The following is a 14,200-nucleotide window of genomic DNA, read 5'->3' on the forward strand; positions in this document are numbered from 1 at the left end:
CACTCCACTTTCTTTATTTCTTAACCCTCCAGGAGCTCCACGGGGTACACCATGTCTATCCCCATTTTACAGATGAGGTTCATAGAGGTAAGTATTCTGCCCAAAATGATAGAAGGTGACAAACTTGGAATTCAAACCCCAAACTATTAACCATCTTGACAAGCACAGGGTCACAGGAAGAATGCTGTTAATGTGTCCACTACCAGACGCAAACGAAACAAAACACTGCTTTCTCCAAAGATAATGAAGAAAGGGTTTGTGATATTCTAGATTTATATAGTTTTATTCTTCAAGTTGTGTGTGTGTTTGGGGGTCCTGGGGGATGGAATCCAGGGCTTTGCGCATGCGAGGTGAGTATTCTACCAGAGTTATATACCCAGCTCTTTTTATTTTATTTTGAGACAAAGTCTTGTTAGTTGTCTAGGCTGGCCTTGAACTTGCAATCCTCCTGCCTCACGCTCCCAAGTAGTTGGAATTACAGGCGTGTGCCACTGTGCCCAGGCTCATTTCACTTGTAAAAGAAAGAATAGAGGTAACAAACTAGTCATCTATAGCTAGGCATTGTTTTATGTCCTATCTTGAGTGGCCTGATTTTTTGCTGGGGGTTTTGCTATACTTGAAAGAAATCCTAACCCAAAACACGGCTACGATTTCCTTCTGTAACAACTGGTCATTCTCTGAAGGACTACAGCCCAAGACCAGCGTGTTTTTCTTCTGCCTCAAAAGCTATTATTGAAGCCTTCTTTTTAATCTTTAACCACAACACTTATATAAGAAGCTTTTTTATTATTATTCAACAGTTAGCACCTTATCACATATTATGTCAAAGTTCCTGGGCTTATCAGTCCTTGCTGGACAGAGATAACCTTCACTGAGCAGCTGAAGCTAAAAGCCCACATGTCATCTTTGCTCCCCTCACCCAGGCAGCCAGCCTGCCACCAAGCCTACCCAGTCTACTTCTAGATACCAAATGCGCTGCTGCCCCCACCCATAGCCACAGGCCGGGCCCTCATTATTCCTCATCTGATCAGTCTGCCCTTGGGAGTTTCTTTTCCTCCAGATTTGCCATCTTCAAGACTGCCTTCCAAAATACATCCGGAATGGCCTTTCTCTAACCCTGTTCTGATTTTATCACAGCCCTGCCTTTTCGATTCTTCATTAACTCTTCATCACCTTTTGAGTCCTGCTCAAACTCATGAGCCTTCTCACATATACTCTTCCCCCCTGCCATGGTATGAATCTCAATTATTTAAAACAGTATTCCTCACCTTTCTTAAATTGAAGACTGCAAAAAATAAAAGCAGTGCTTTCTTGAGTTGTCATTCACCTTGGGAACAGGGCCACTGCCTTCCACACTCTGCCAAGCCCTGGCTGGCACATGTCATGTCTATCCCACTTCACTTTACAAAACAGTTCTGAAGCTTAATCAAATAAAACTATTATACACGACATTCACATTAGAAAAGAGCTGGATGTAGAAAAGCCAGGTGTTTTATTCCCTTTAAGTAACGGTTGCTCCACAGTTGGGACATTTTCGCTTCCTCAAGGCAAAACAGCAGATGAACCTAGAGGGAAACAAGATGATGGCCAGGGAGATGCCATCCCCATCACTATAGCCATCACCTAACTCCTACTTATCCTTCCAGAAATCAAGACAATCATCCTCCTACAGGAAGCCCTCCCCCTTTCCCTGCAGTGCTGGGGATGGAACCCAGGACTTCACGCATGCTCATCATGCACTTTACCGCTGAGCTACATCCCCAGCCCTCGCCTTTTCATTTGGTGTCTGTTATAATCACAGATTTTCTCATCTATTCCGCCCACTGGATGCTCCATTTTTCGAGAGCAAGGAACTTGTTTCCAGATCTGAATGCCTACACAGCCTAGCACAGTGCCTGGAAGAGTATAATAAATAGTTGCCAAATGCCAAATGAATACCGCCTCTTGCTTTCTCAGCCTTGTCACCACGTAGGATGGGGGCCTTTCAGCCCCCACCACAGAGCAATTTGGAGATTAGGCCATGAGGTCTGCTTCCTCAAATTACATAATCCCTACTCAAATAGCTAGAAGCCAGATCTCATTTAGCAATTATTTCATTAACCTATGATTAAGGAGAACAAACATCTTGGATTTCAACTTCCTGTCCCCTCCTGACAAGTTCACTAATACATCTGTCTGAGTATTTTGCCCCTCACTGGATTCTTTCACCTCCCTCCTCCTTGTCTTGTTCTACTTAACACGAGCTATCCTCCTGGATGGAGGGTGCACAGAATTTGTGGTACTCTCTCATTTCACAAAACTTTGGATGTTCTCATGATAAAAAAGTAAAAGTGAATAATAATAATAATAATAATAATAATAATAAAAGACCTATTCATACCTCCTGAACCACAGATTTTAGTCTTCCATGTTCACCTGTGGAATTTTTCTCATGAGTACAAGTGACCTGACAGCCACACTGGTTTCATTCATGACTCTACTCAGCTCTCCTAGACACTTCTCAAATCCTTCACTAACTTCCTACCCAAGCAAATCCTGAATTCTCTTCTCCTATTTAAATTGGCTGAAGGGAGTGGTGGCACCAGATTTTAACTCCCTGTCAAAGGCACTTCTATATATGCAAATTTATCATGTTACTAATGAAAAATGTGCTTTTCAATTGTATGGCCTTTTACACTATCATTTTAGGAAGGGCTGGGCAGACACTGCACATCTGTATTAGAGACAGAAGTTCCTGTCCATTATTCACATACGTTCTAGCAGATCATAGTCCCGACGAAGCCCCTGCTGAAGGAGCCAGGCTGGCCCAGCTATCCCTGGGCTATGAGCAGAGCCATGCAGACGCTGCCACTGGGACCCAGGCTGCGTCAGCCAGGTGAAGGCTCTAGAGCTGTGAGCACACATGGAGGAGAGACCCATGCAGAGAGCAGAGCCACATGCTAATGGATGTGGGAAGACAGAATCCTAGAGTCGGTAAGGAAATTATCCAACTAGCCGGTTGCGATGGTGCATACCAGTCACTCGGGAGGCTGAGGCAAGAGGATTGCAAGTTCAAAGCTAGTCTCAGCAACTTAGCAAGGCCCTAAGCAACTTAAAGAGACCCTGTTTCCAAATTTAAAAAAAAGAAAAAGAAAAAGGGCTGGGGTTGGGGGGGCTGGGGTCCTGGAGATGTGGCTCAGTGCTCAAGCATCCTTGGGTTCAATCCCTAGTGCCCCCAAAAAGAAATTATACAACCATATTTTGTTTTTATTATTGCAAATTATACCAGCGACACTGACCTCACAAAGAAATTGAAAAGCAAAACAGAAAATTTCTTGTGAAGGCCGGGGAAGGAGATGGCCTCCAGGAATGAAAAATACTGTCAGGTTTTCCTTCTTTCCCACCCCTTTGGGCACTATTACTTGGGTTCCCCACCTACCATATATATATTTTTAAAGACTTACCTCCTAGATATATGTAGATATAGATATCATAATATCTAGATATGTATACCTATCAGTGAAAAAATGAGATACACATATATACACATACACACCTCACTTTTATCTACACAAAAAGAATTCAATGTGTTAGGTGCAAGGCACACAGAAAACAACCACAGAGTGGGAACTGCAGGTTTACTTCATCCCTGATTAACAACTTCAAAGGAAAGAAATCTGCCTCCTCGCCACTGCCTCTCTTTTCAATACTGCGGATTGAACCCAGGAGCACTTTACCACTGAGCTACAAACTCAGGCACCTTTCTAAAAGTTTTTATTTTGAGACAGGGTCTGGCTGTTGCCTAGACTGGCCTTGAATTTTCGATCTTCCTGCCTCAGTCTCCTGAATATTTTGGGATTATAGGTGTGTACTACCATACCTGGTTGAGCTCAGAATATAATAGATTAAAAAGTTCTAGGGAAGGACTCTGGTTTGCCTGGCTTAGACACTTGCTCATGTAAGATAGGCCCTTAGGATCAAGTACTCAATGGCCACCGTTCCCTTTTCCCTCACAAATATAGTTCTGATTCTATTATAGTACCACATGGCTATATGCTCAGAAAGGTGGATCCTTCCATGACCCCAAGAAATTAATTATGCTTAGTCTTCACCAGTCATGGCAATCTGACTCCCTCCAGTTACTAGTGTAGGCACGGATATAGGACAGAACCCTAGGTAAAAAAGATCTGACTCAAAGCAAAGTAGGCAGGTAGGTTATTTAAAAAGTGCTTATCATTCTTTCCTTTTCCTTTCCCCCATCCTCTCAGTGCTGGGGATCAAACCCCGGGCCTCCCTCATGCCAGCAAGTGCTCTACCACTGAGCTACATCTCCCCCCAACTTCCCTCATTCTTGATACAATATTTAAAAATTGGAACATCTTTCTTTCCTTAGACAAGGCTGTATGAGGATGTGAAGCCTGGAGGGAGTTGGAGCAACCATCTTGTGATTAAGAGGAGTAAATCTGAGGATCAAAGTCATCATCCAAAGACGGGAGAATATAAATATAAACAAACCTGGAGCCTTCATGGCAAATCTATGCCATTAAATGAGCCCTGGCACCATGTCTTCCAGGAAGCCAGTCTGCAAGGAGGGTAATAGAACCACTGTTCAAAGTCAACTAAAATGAGCAACTATGCAATTCTAAGAGAAAGTGACTAGCTACCAACTTTCTAAATAATTATAAAGGCTGATAGTTATTGAGCCACTACTATAGGTCAGGCAATATTCTAAGTACTTTAAATATATCTCCTCACTTAATCTAACACAACAACCCACCAGGTAAACACTTTATTTCCTGCTTTTTAGATAGGTAAACAAGTTCTAGAGATACCAAGTAACTTATCCAATGTCACAGATTCAGCAAGGCCAAAGCAGAGTTCAAACCCCAGACTTCTGATTCCAGAACTCTTAACCACCAGGTGAACCCCGAAGTTCACCTGGTCTGAGTGGGCCTATGTTCTTTGAACCCAAATATTCCCTCAGACACTGGCACTGGGCGGGCCCAGCCATTCCTCCTTCACCCCACGAGAGATCTGTGAGTCTCAGTCTGCATGTGTTAAATGCACTGAATCCAAACCACACACCAAAGCCCCGTTCAGTGGAACTCCTGGTGTTCCTAGGCTTCCATTTTCTTCATTCCTTCATTGTAACATGACAGGAGTGAGTTTGACACGGGTCGTTTGGGGGTACTACTTCTAGTGTGATGTGATTTATTAACTAAAACATCAAGGCGCACACTGCAGGGATGAAATGATCGACACTGGTTCAAATAACTGTCCATTATATCCCCACCTCTAATTTTATTTATTTATTAACTTTTCAAGGTTAAGGTTTTCATATAAGTGGCATCCAGCGATCACATATGTCTCTGTGACTTTCAAGACTAGCAAAGCATTTCTATGGCCTCACGACTGTTTATTCATGTCACACCCTCGCTCCCTCACTCATTCAACAAATATTTGAGTATCTGTATGCTACGCTAGGCCCTGGGTATCAACAGTTTACGTTCTCTGCCCTCGCTGAGGGCAATAAAATGTAATGATATGCCATATGACTTTTTTTCTACATCAACAACAGAGCTACAACAAATAAAAAGTGCAGAGGGGCTGAGGGAGTAGTCAGTAGTAGGGCACTTGCTTGGCATGCACAAGGCCCTGGAGCAATCCCTATTACCATCAAAAGAAAAGTGGGGGCTGGGGTATGTGCACAGGACTAGATTAAACATTCTGTGGGCAAATCTAACAGAGCAGTTAGAGCACTGGCCCTGCAGCTGGTGACAGCCTGGGTACAAATCCCAGTTCTGCCACTGTCTGACCTTGGGTTAGTTACTTACAATGTATCTCAATTGTTTAACCTGTAAAATGGAGGTAAAAGTTGTCACTTTGTCTTGGGCTCTTATGAGAACTAGCATTTCATAAGTAAAAGGTCAGACAATTGAAAAGCACATTTTTCATCTAAGTAACATTTAGCATGTGGTAAATGCTGTATAAACGTTTGCTCAAAAGAAAAAAGGAGCTCCAACCAACTCTGCACACAGATGGTACCTGAGCAGCAAGCAGCAGTGATATGACAACATGTGAACCTCAAAATTTGCAAAGAGGCACACAGCATTGTCAGTGTTGGGGGGAATGGGGGGGATCCAGGCTCCAGGGCCTTGGAGACATAGGAGGATGACTCTTATGGTCACCACCCCACTGCCACAGAGGGTTGACATTTTGCTCTCAGAAACCCCCAAATAATGTGTCCGTTAAAGGGAATTTAAGGCAACTTTTCCAGGGGAATTTAGTTCTTGATAAGCAGATCTTAGAAGAAGTCAGAACCAAGTCAGAACCACAAATTTGGAAGGGGCCTTGGAAGTCAAGTTCTGATCCAAATGTCTGAGAACCCCCAGAGATTGATAACCCATCCTCTCCTGGAACATTTTCAGGGAGGGAGAACATTTTTAAATAGACATTTACATTTATTGAGACTTTATCCTGGCTCCAAAATAAGAACACACTTGACTCCAAATATGCCTGGAGAAAAGAACTCCCTCAATTCCCCTAGTTCCTGAGCTCACCATCACTTGACAGAGTTAAGACCAAATCCTTCAAGGTCCCAGGAGGAAAGCAATAGAATCTGGACCAAGGGAGGAGTCCAGGAAGATTATTTTGAGAGAGGTCCTTGAAGAGCCCCTGGAAGGCAATCTTGCTTGTAGACTCTGGGGAGAAGGAAACCAACCACATTGACCCCTTGTCTTCTTACCCCTGCAGTAGGCTCCTCTCAACCTCAAGTCCTGTTGGCCTAGACAGGGGAACTGATATCAAGCTCACCCACAAGTACACTGAGGTATCATGTAAATTCAGTGGAATCCAACAGGACTTTTGTTGCTGAAATTGGAACCAAATGTCTCAGAATACACCTGTCCCTGAAGAGTATGAACTTGGTACTTTCATAATAGAAGCAACAGTTTAACTAAAACAAGGTCAGTTTTTCAGTTTTCCACCTGTGTAAGAGCAAAGATGTAGAGTCTGGGACCTGATGAGTCAATAGAATTGAATACTTAAAAGGCCAAGGCTGGGAGTTTGGCTTTTATGGGGAACAATTAGAAGATAGCAGAATCATAAATTTAGAAAGGATCTTAAAAATCAAACTCTCATCCAATTGCTTGGTAACCCTCTGACCACTGATGACCAGCTCCTCCTGGAACATTCCCAATGGCAAAAGCATGCATTTTAAATAGACCACAGCTCTGTGCTGTGTGCTCACTGTTCTATCCTAAACCCTCAGTAGTGGTGGTAATAAACAGATAATAGCTAATAAGTATGGACGGTTTTCTTAGTGCTAGGCACTCGGCTAAAGGTTTGCACAAATTTGTTTCATTAAATCCTCACAACATCTCTCTCAGTTTTCATAGGATACTTTCAGAGAAAAAGCCAAAAGCCTTCCAGTGGCCAGGAAGGCCCTGAATGGCTGGCCTGCTCTAATTTTTGCTCCCATTAGCTACACTGGCCTCACAGCTCTTCCACAAACACTTGCCCGTCCGGGTCTTTGCACATGCCATCCACTCCTCCCACAGGGCTCCACAGGTAACCAGTGAGTCCTTTTCCCACTGTCCTTTGGAAAAATGCAATACCCCTTCTGCTTGTTTTTCTACAGAAGTTATTTCCTAACCAAGTGACTTACTTTTCAGTTCATTGTCTGTGTCCCTTCACTGGAATGTGTGCCAGGATTTTTGTTTACTTTTGTTCACGGCTCTAAATCCAGTACCTAGAAACACACCTGGCACATGGTAACCTCTCCATAAATATTTGTTGGTTAAATTTTACATGCGAGGCAGTGGGCACACAGAAGGTAAGTGGGAATGACTTTCATAGAAAGACTTCACTAGGAATTCACATTCCAGAAGACAAACTCAGTGCACATCCTCTTCCTGGGGTTGGTGGCATTACCTTGGACCATCAGAGAGAGTACATGAGACCTGAGAACTACATGAACAGCAACACATATTAGCCGTCAAGGATACGCCTAGCATGCATGAGGTCCTGGGTTCCACCCTCAGCACCACATAAAAATAAAATAAAGGTATTGTGTCCACCTGCAACTAAAAAAAAAAAAAAAAAACGGAGGAGATTCTAAATGTGTCCTAAGTCCAGGAACTACACATGTCTAGGCTAAATCACTTGGAATAGTTTGTGACACTGGGAAATCTTATTTCATGAGACTTGGGGAAAACGTCCCAAACTAAAAAATGAAGGAGATGCAAAAGTTCTCAGAAAAATGTTTCCCCAGGGTTGAACAAGAATGACTGCATAGAACCTTCCTCTATAGATGCTATTCAGATTCCAGGATTGTTTCTGAGTTCCTTTTATGTGATTATATTTAATCTTCATAATAACACAGAAATCCAATTTGCAGATGAGGAAGGGCCCTCTGAGAGGTTGTATACCTTCCTAGAATAGCCCGGTAAATGGCAGAATGTGAAATGGAATCTAATTCTTCAGTCTCCATCTGGGTGCCTGCACAGGCTTCAGGTGTTTATCATTTTCGAGTTTTTACTATCCAGGGAAATGACTTCAGTTTTTGTAAATGGTTACTTTAATGCTCAACAATTAAAAAATATAAAACTACAAATATTACTTCCTCTCCCTCTTCTTCTGAGACCTATTGTTGCCCAGACTCAAGAGATTCATACTGGAGTGCATGTACGGTCACAGTAAAAACTAGTGTCTTTGTCTGAAAATCATTTCATTAACTAAACAGCCTGGCTTATAAAGCTCACAGTATTATACTAGGGGGAAAAAATGCAGGGACTGACAGGATCGCTAAGAGCGCCAAATACCAGGAAAATCTCAAAATTCTGACCACTTTTTTCTTAACCATATTTTTGCCAATTATTTTGCCCAAAGCTTTGGAAACGTGTTTTCACCTCCATTCTTCTCTAGGAAAAAAGAATTCTACCCTGCGGGTGGCAGGGAGGGGGCGGGAATTAAGACCTCAACATCAAGTACAAATTGCTCATTTAAAGAACAGGAATTAAAGATGCAGGGGCTTTTTCTTCCTTAAAAGCTCATCCCTCTGTAGAAAGAATCTGAATCCTGTCCTGATTCTTCTTGCGCAGTGGAGCAGTTTTTTGGTTTTGTGTTAGTTAATTTTAATTTTTTTTAAAAAAGGGCTCCATTCTTGAGACACCCGTTGCTATGAGACTTCCCGGGCCACAACAGATGGCTGCAGGAACAGTTCTCAGGCCAGAGCTAGGAGCTGTGAAGCCCTCCACTCAGGCATACCATTAACATTCCTGAAATACCTTCGGAGGCAAAGCGGGCCAGCCACCTTCAGACCAGCTGCCCTCCCCTGTCAAGGGGCCTGGGTTGAAATTTGTTATAAATGAAATGATCAGGACTCTCCAGGAAAAGGTCACAGTGGAGAGGGGCAGTCTTTCTCAGTTGAGGCTTCCAGAAAACTTTACCAAACACGGGGTGTCTGGGTGGTTCTAGTGGACAGGTGGGTGTGTACGAGGGTGCACGCACCCATTTGTACACATCACTATGCCTGATTCATTGAATTGTCTTTTTTTGGGGGGCGGGGTGGTACTGGGGATTGAACCCAGGAGCATTCTACCTCTGAGCTGCACCCACACCCCTTTTTAAAAAAACGCTTGAGACCCAGTCTCGCTAAATTACCGAGGATGGCCTCGAACATTGTGATCCTCCTGCCTCCTGAGTTGCTGGGATTACAGGCATGCCCCACCCTGCCCTGCTTCATTTCATTGTCTTTAAGCCTCTGACTCCCTCCCAGGTGCAGAGGAATCTTGCTAAGAGTGCCAGAATACTTTTGGCCTGAAGCAATTTTAGTGCCCAGACATAATTGCTGGGGGGAAAGTTTCCCCCTTTCAACAGAAAGACAAAACGGAAGGAGAACTGGTTGGCATTCGAGTTTCTCACTTCTCACTAACTTCTTGGTGCTGATGGACAAATCATCCTGCTTCAGCCCTTTTCTCTGTTTTCCAAACTAGGATAATGATGGCATCAGATGGTGGAATCAGTGGGCCAGGATTAGTAAACAAGTGAACTATCAGGGCATAAATGTAAGGTCACTAAGATCTCCACGGCTTTGAGAGGAAAGAAAGGGTAGAACTTGAAGACCCACCTTACCTTGGTGTCTCATTGCCAAGACCACCACCCCCGAGAGGCTGGGCTGGCCCCAGATGTTGGTAAGGAGGGTCCCCTGGTAACTTGATTGCTCACTGAGGAGTTTGATACTTAGGGAAAAAAACAAAACAAAAAAAAAAAAAAAAAAAAACAAGTAAGCAGCTCTAAACAACCCTAGCTTATCAGGGTGGGGCTCATTTACATTCCATCCCAAGTTTTCAATTTGGAACCAGGCCTGGGGTACAGAAGCAAAGTCCTCCTTAAGTGCTGGCCGCCCCTCTCCTGATCACTTGAGGAACAGCACAGCTCTCCTACCACCTGCAGTTCCTACAAAGCCATGGACAGCTTTTCTATGGATAGGATTAGATGATATGCCACAAATACCACTCTGCCGCTATCATAATTTTTTGAGCCCCGTCTGTCCAACTAAGCAAAAAAATGAGTGGAGAGTGCTCAGGTTCTTGCCTCCCAAAATCTCCTGTAGGTCCTATGGTGTAGTTTCCCACTTGTCTCAAAAATGTGGCCATCTGAATTGCTGTGGGTTTTGTTTTTTTTTAAAAAACATGCCTTTAGAGGTATGGCCTCACAGAAAGTGCTAACTTTTTCCTATCAACCAGGATGTTTTAATGAAGTCATCTATAGAGGGGTGTGGTGAGGATGCTGCTCCCTGTTCTCATGTGTGTAGGATTACTGAACCCCACTTTGCCCATCTGATGCCTATGGCCAGAGCACATTGAGAAGGAAAGTCCTTGCCCAGCTGTGCAGCTTCTGAGGGAGGGAGGGAGAGACATCTGATGCTAGCAGCCTTCCACCTGCAGAGCTGAACCTTCCAAGTGCAACCAATGGGGTATGAGAGGGGTAGGCTGGGCAGCCCTACTGTGCCCCATTATGTGCTGTCCCCAGCACCAGAAGGGACCCTTCCACACAGTGGTCTGTGGAGAGAGCCTGGCAGGCATTCCACAGCTCCAGGAGGGAGGCTTTTAAAATGGCCAACAATAAATTTAAGATATTTAATCCCCCTCCCTCCAATCTAACTCTCTAATGATACTGTTCTTGGAATGAAATACCTCTGTGTCCACCCTAGTTACTAACGACTGTGTTGAGTTACATATTGGGCGTCACCTGGCACAATGTGGATTTGTACAGAGACTTTCCATACTCTTAATACGAAATGTGGGGTTTATTAATGTGACTTATTAAGTAGAAATAAAGCTTGTCATCTAGCTTTCTTTATCTTTCTAAAACACTGGGGTTTTTATTGATAGTGAATTTCTTTCAAAGGTATTAATTAGAGCTAATATTGTATTTATTCCTCCCCATACAAAAATGACTTATTCTTTTTAAAAAACACTTTTTAGTTGTCAATGGACTTTATTTACTTATATGCAGTGCTGAAACTCGAACCCAGTGCCTCACACATGCTTGGCAAGTGCCCTACAACTGAGCCACAACCCCAGCCCCATGACTTATTCTTAACCCATGAAATTATCTTTTATTTGTATATTCTCTAGTTGTAAATCATAAGCAAAGGGTAAAATGTTGAAATATAAACGTATTTCAAACACTTGATATCTATTTAGCTTTATGTTCAGGTCTCTTTAACTCTTTTGACCTTTATAAATTCACTTAGTATCACTTCTCTACCTACCTATCAATCTATATTTTTAAGTCATGACCAACCATTTTATATATATACACACACACACACACACACAGATATATATACATATATACATTTATATTATATATTATATTATATTTAAGTAATTGCTATAGTCTTGGGTCGTGATCACATTTCCCCTGATGGGCAATACCATTTCTGATACCTTTATTCATCAGAGCAGTTATTTTTAGCAACTATATTTAGCATTACTAATATGTTGATCTTACAGGAAAAATATGTTTATAAAGACATGTTAACTAAGATGGAAAATTCCAAATGGCTATGAACATTGAAATAAATGACATATTTCCAGAAGATTAACAAAGATTCTGAGTATATGGCTTCTGAATGCCTGTCACCTCTGTTTTCTCCATTTGTTTATTACTTGACTAGAATCACTGGGAATTGAATTCATGAAAGGAAGGTGTTTATACTTTTGAAACTAATAAGATGAGAAAAATAATCTTGGAACCTCTTTAGATTTATTTTTTTTAAAATCTCACCTATTTATAAAATAAATTTAAAAATTAAAAAAAATTAAATTCATTAAAAAAAAATTAAATCCAAGGGAAAATTACTTCCTCCTCATCATGAAAAAACCCTCAGGGTGAAAATAGCAATCCCAAACTACTAACATTTTACACATCTTTGACTATTAAATCCTCAAATTACAAGTACTCCAACACCAACCCAAGCTGGAAAATAGGACAGTTCTTGACGTATTTGTCAATTAATTTACAAGTAAAATGAAATCAGAGCAGAATGTAAGCTTAATCAGAAAGACAGCTTAACATTCCTAAGCATCTCAACTGTTGCACCAATTCAGGGGCTTGCATTTAGAATCTGACCTTCTCTCAAACATAAGGATGGGCAAGGTGAGCCAACCAATACAATCAGAAGCCCTCGTTTGAAGTGGAATTGACTAACTCACCTATGGTGAACAAACCTGAAAAAAGAAAAGTTGCTTTCACATCACATGAGAAAAAGTTAAAGATACCTTTAAAAATAAACTGTAATTAAAATTAGACTACAAACCCTTGGGGTTGCATGACTGGAGGGGTCAAGACATTCCATCTGACTTTCTAATATTGTACAAATTAGCATATACATATTTGTTACCGTTAATTAAAAGTTACTTTATTATCACTTGAGTTCTTATCAAATAAGGAGTATACAGTGAGGTGCCAAGTGCCTGTAAAGGTTACAATAATTTGTCAAGTCCCCCCTCCCCGCTTACATCCTTATTTATTCCTTTGTATCGTTTTGCCAGCACGCCCAATAGCTGAGAAACTTGATTTCACCACGCAGGCCTGCACTGAACAAGTTCCCTGGCTCGCTTTAGTTTACCTTCCCACTACTGGCATTTCTGTCAAGATAAATGTAGAAAAAAACGTCATGGAGAAATGATTGGTTTAAAAGGAACTTACCTGATGGCAGTCTAAGCCCAGGATTTCATTGTTCTCAGTTTTCTGCTAGCTATCTCTGTCCAGCATGTCATGGGCCAAGCCGGCCCACCGAGTGTGCTCAGTGGCAAGAGAAAGGTGGCACAGAGGTGCAATTCTGGCGCAGAAAGAATCCCGGAGAACCAGCCCCGGGAAGGAGAGACCTAAGACACAGGTGTCTTCCACCACTGAAGCACCTCTCCTCGGAACCTGCGCTGCCCTGATTAGCCAAGTACAAAAGGCGGTTCGAATTACTGCCCTCTCCCCAGCCAATCACGGGTCAGCCTGCCTGACAGGAGCTGGCCCCCGATGTAAGGGGAAGTCCACTCGGCCAGAACCTGAGAACCGGTTTCTACAGTGGCCGCCGGCAGCCGGGCTCCAGGGCACCCTGCAGAGGCTGTCAGGTTGTGGCAAGGAAAGCTTGCGGTGTTGGTAAGCTCTCTCCTTCCCTCCCTGACAAGTGTCGCTGTAGGGTCCTCTGACGCACAGACACCACAATGTACTGCGACGACAAAGTGAAGGTAAAGAATAGGTAGCACTGGCAACCATCCAGTGCCCCTTTGTTCTGCTCTTCCTCCCTCCCCTTGTTAATTTTCGATCAGGATTTTTGCAACTGATTAAGTTCAATTTTTAATTAGCTATGGTTTTTGCAAGCAACTGTTGCTTACAGAAACTGGGAGAATGGGAAGCAGAAGCAAATACAGACTTTTTTTTACAGTCATGATTTCCAACAATGAAATTCAATATTGTATAAAAAAAAAAAACCTAGATCACACAAAAATTTTAAAAGATGCTGCTTGTAAAAACAAACAAACAAACAAACAAACAAACAAACAAAAACAAGATGCCAAAACGAAGAAAACGCATTTTAAAATTCAGCAACGCGAAGGCAATGTAGCCTACCCATGGATGGAACTATCATGGGTTCCCTGAAGTGCAACCAGTGAAAGGAATTTTACTTAAATCTATCATCTGAGCCCCTGAA

General features: G+C 42.5%; 1 protein-coding gene across 2 annotated transcripts in view; it reads right to left on the minus strand.

Moving 5' to 3' along the window:
* The window catches only part of SHROOM3 (shroom family member 3), a 304,609-nt gene that overhangs the window by 156,454 nt on the left and 133,955 nt on the right, over positions 1-14,200 (minus strand). The window contains exon 1 of one of the 2 annotated variants that reach the window (XM_079154294.1): positions 13,201-13,411. The exons of the other annotated variant lie outside the window; for it this stretch is intronic. The gene's annotated coding sequence lies outside the window, so the exon portion shown is untranslated. Of the gene's footprint in view, positions 1-13,200; positions 13,412-14,200 lie in introns of those variants that run through there. 2 annotated transcript variants of the gene reach the window in all.

This window comes from Sciurus vulgaris, assembly GCF_902686455.1.
Source record: "Sciurus vulgaris genome assembly, chromosome: 9".
NCBI classification, from domain to species: Eukaryota; Metazoa; Chordata; class Mammalia; order Rodentia; family Sciuridae; genus Sciurus; species Sciurus vulgaris.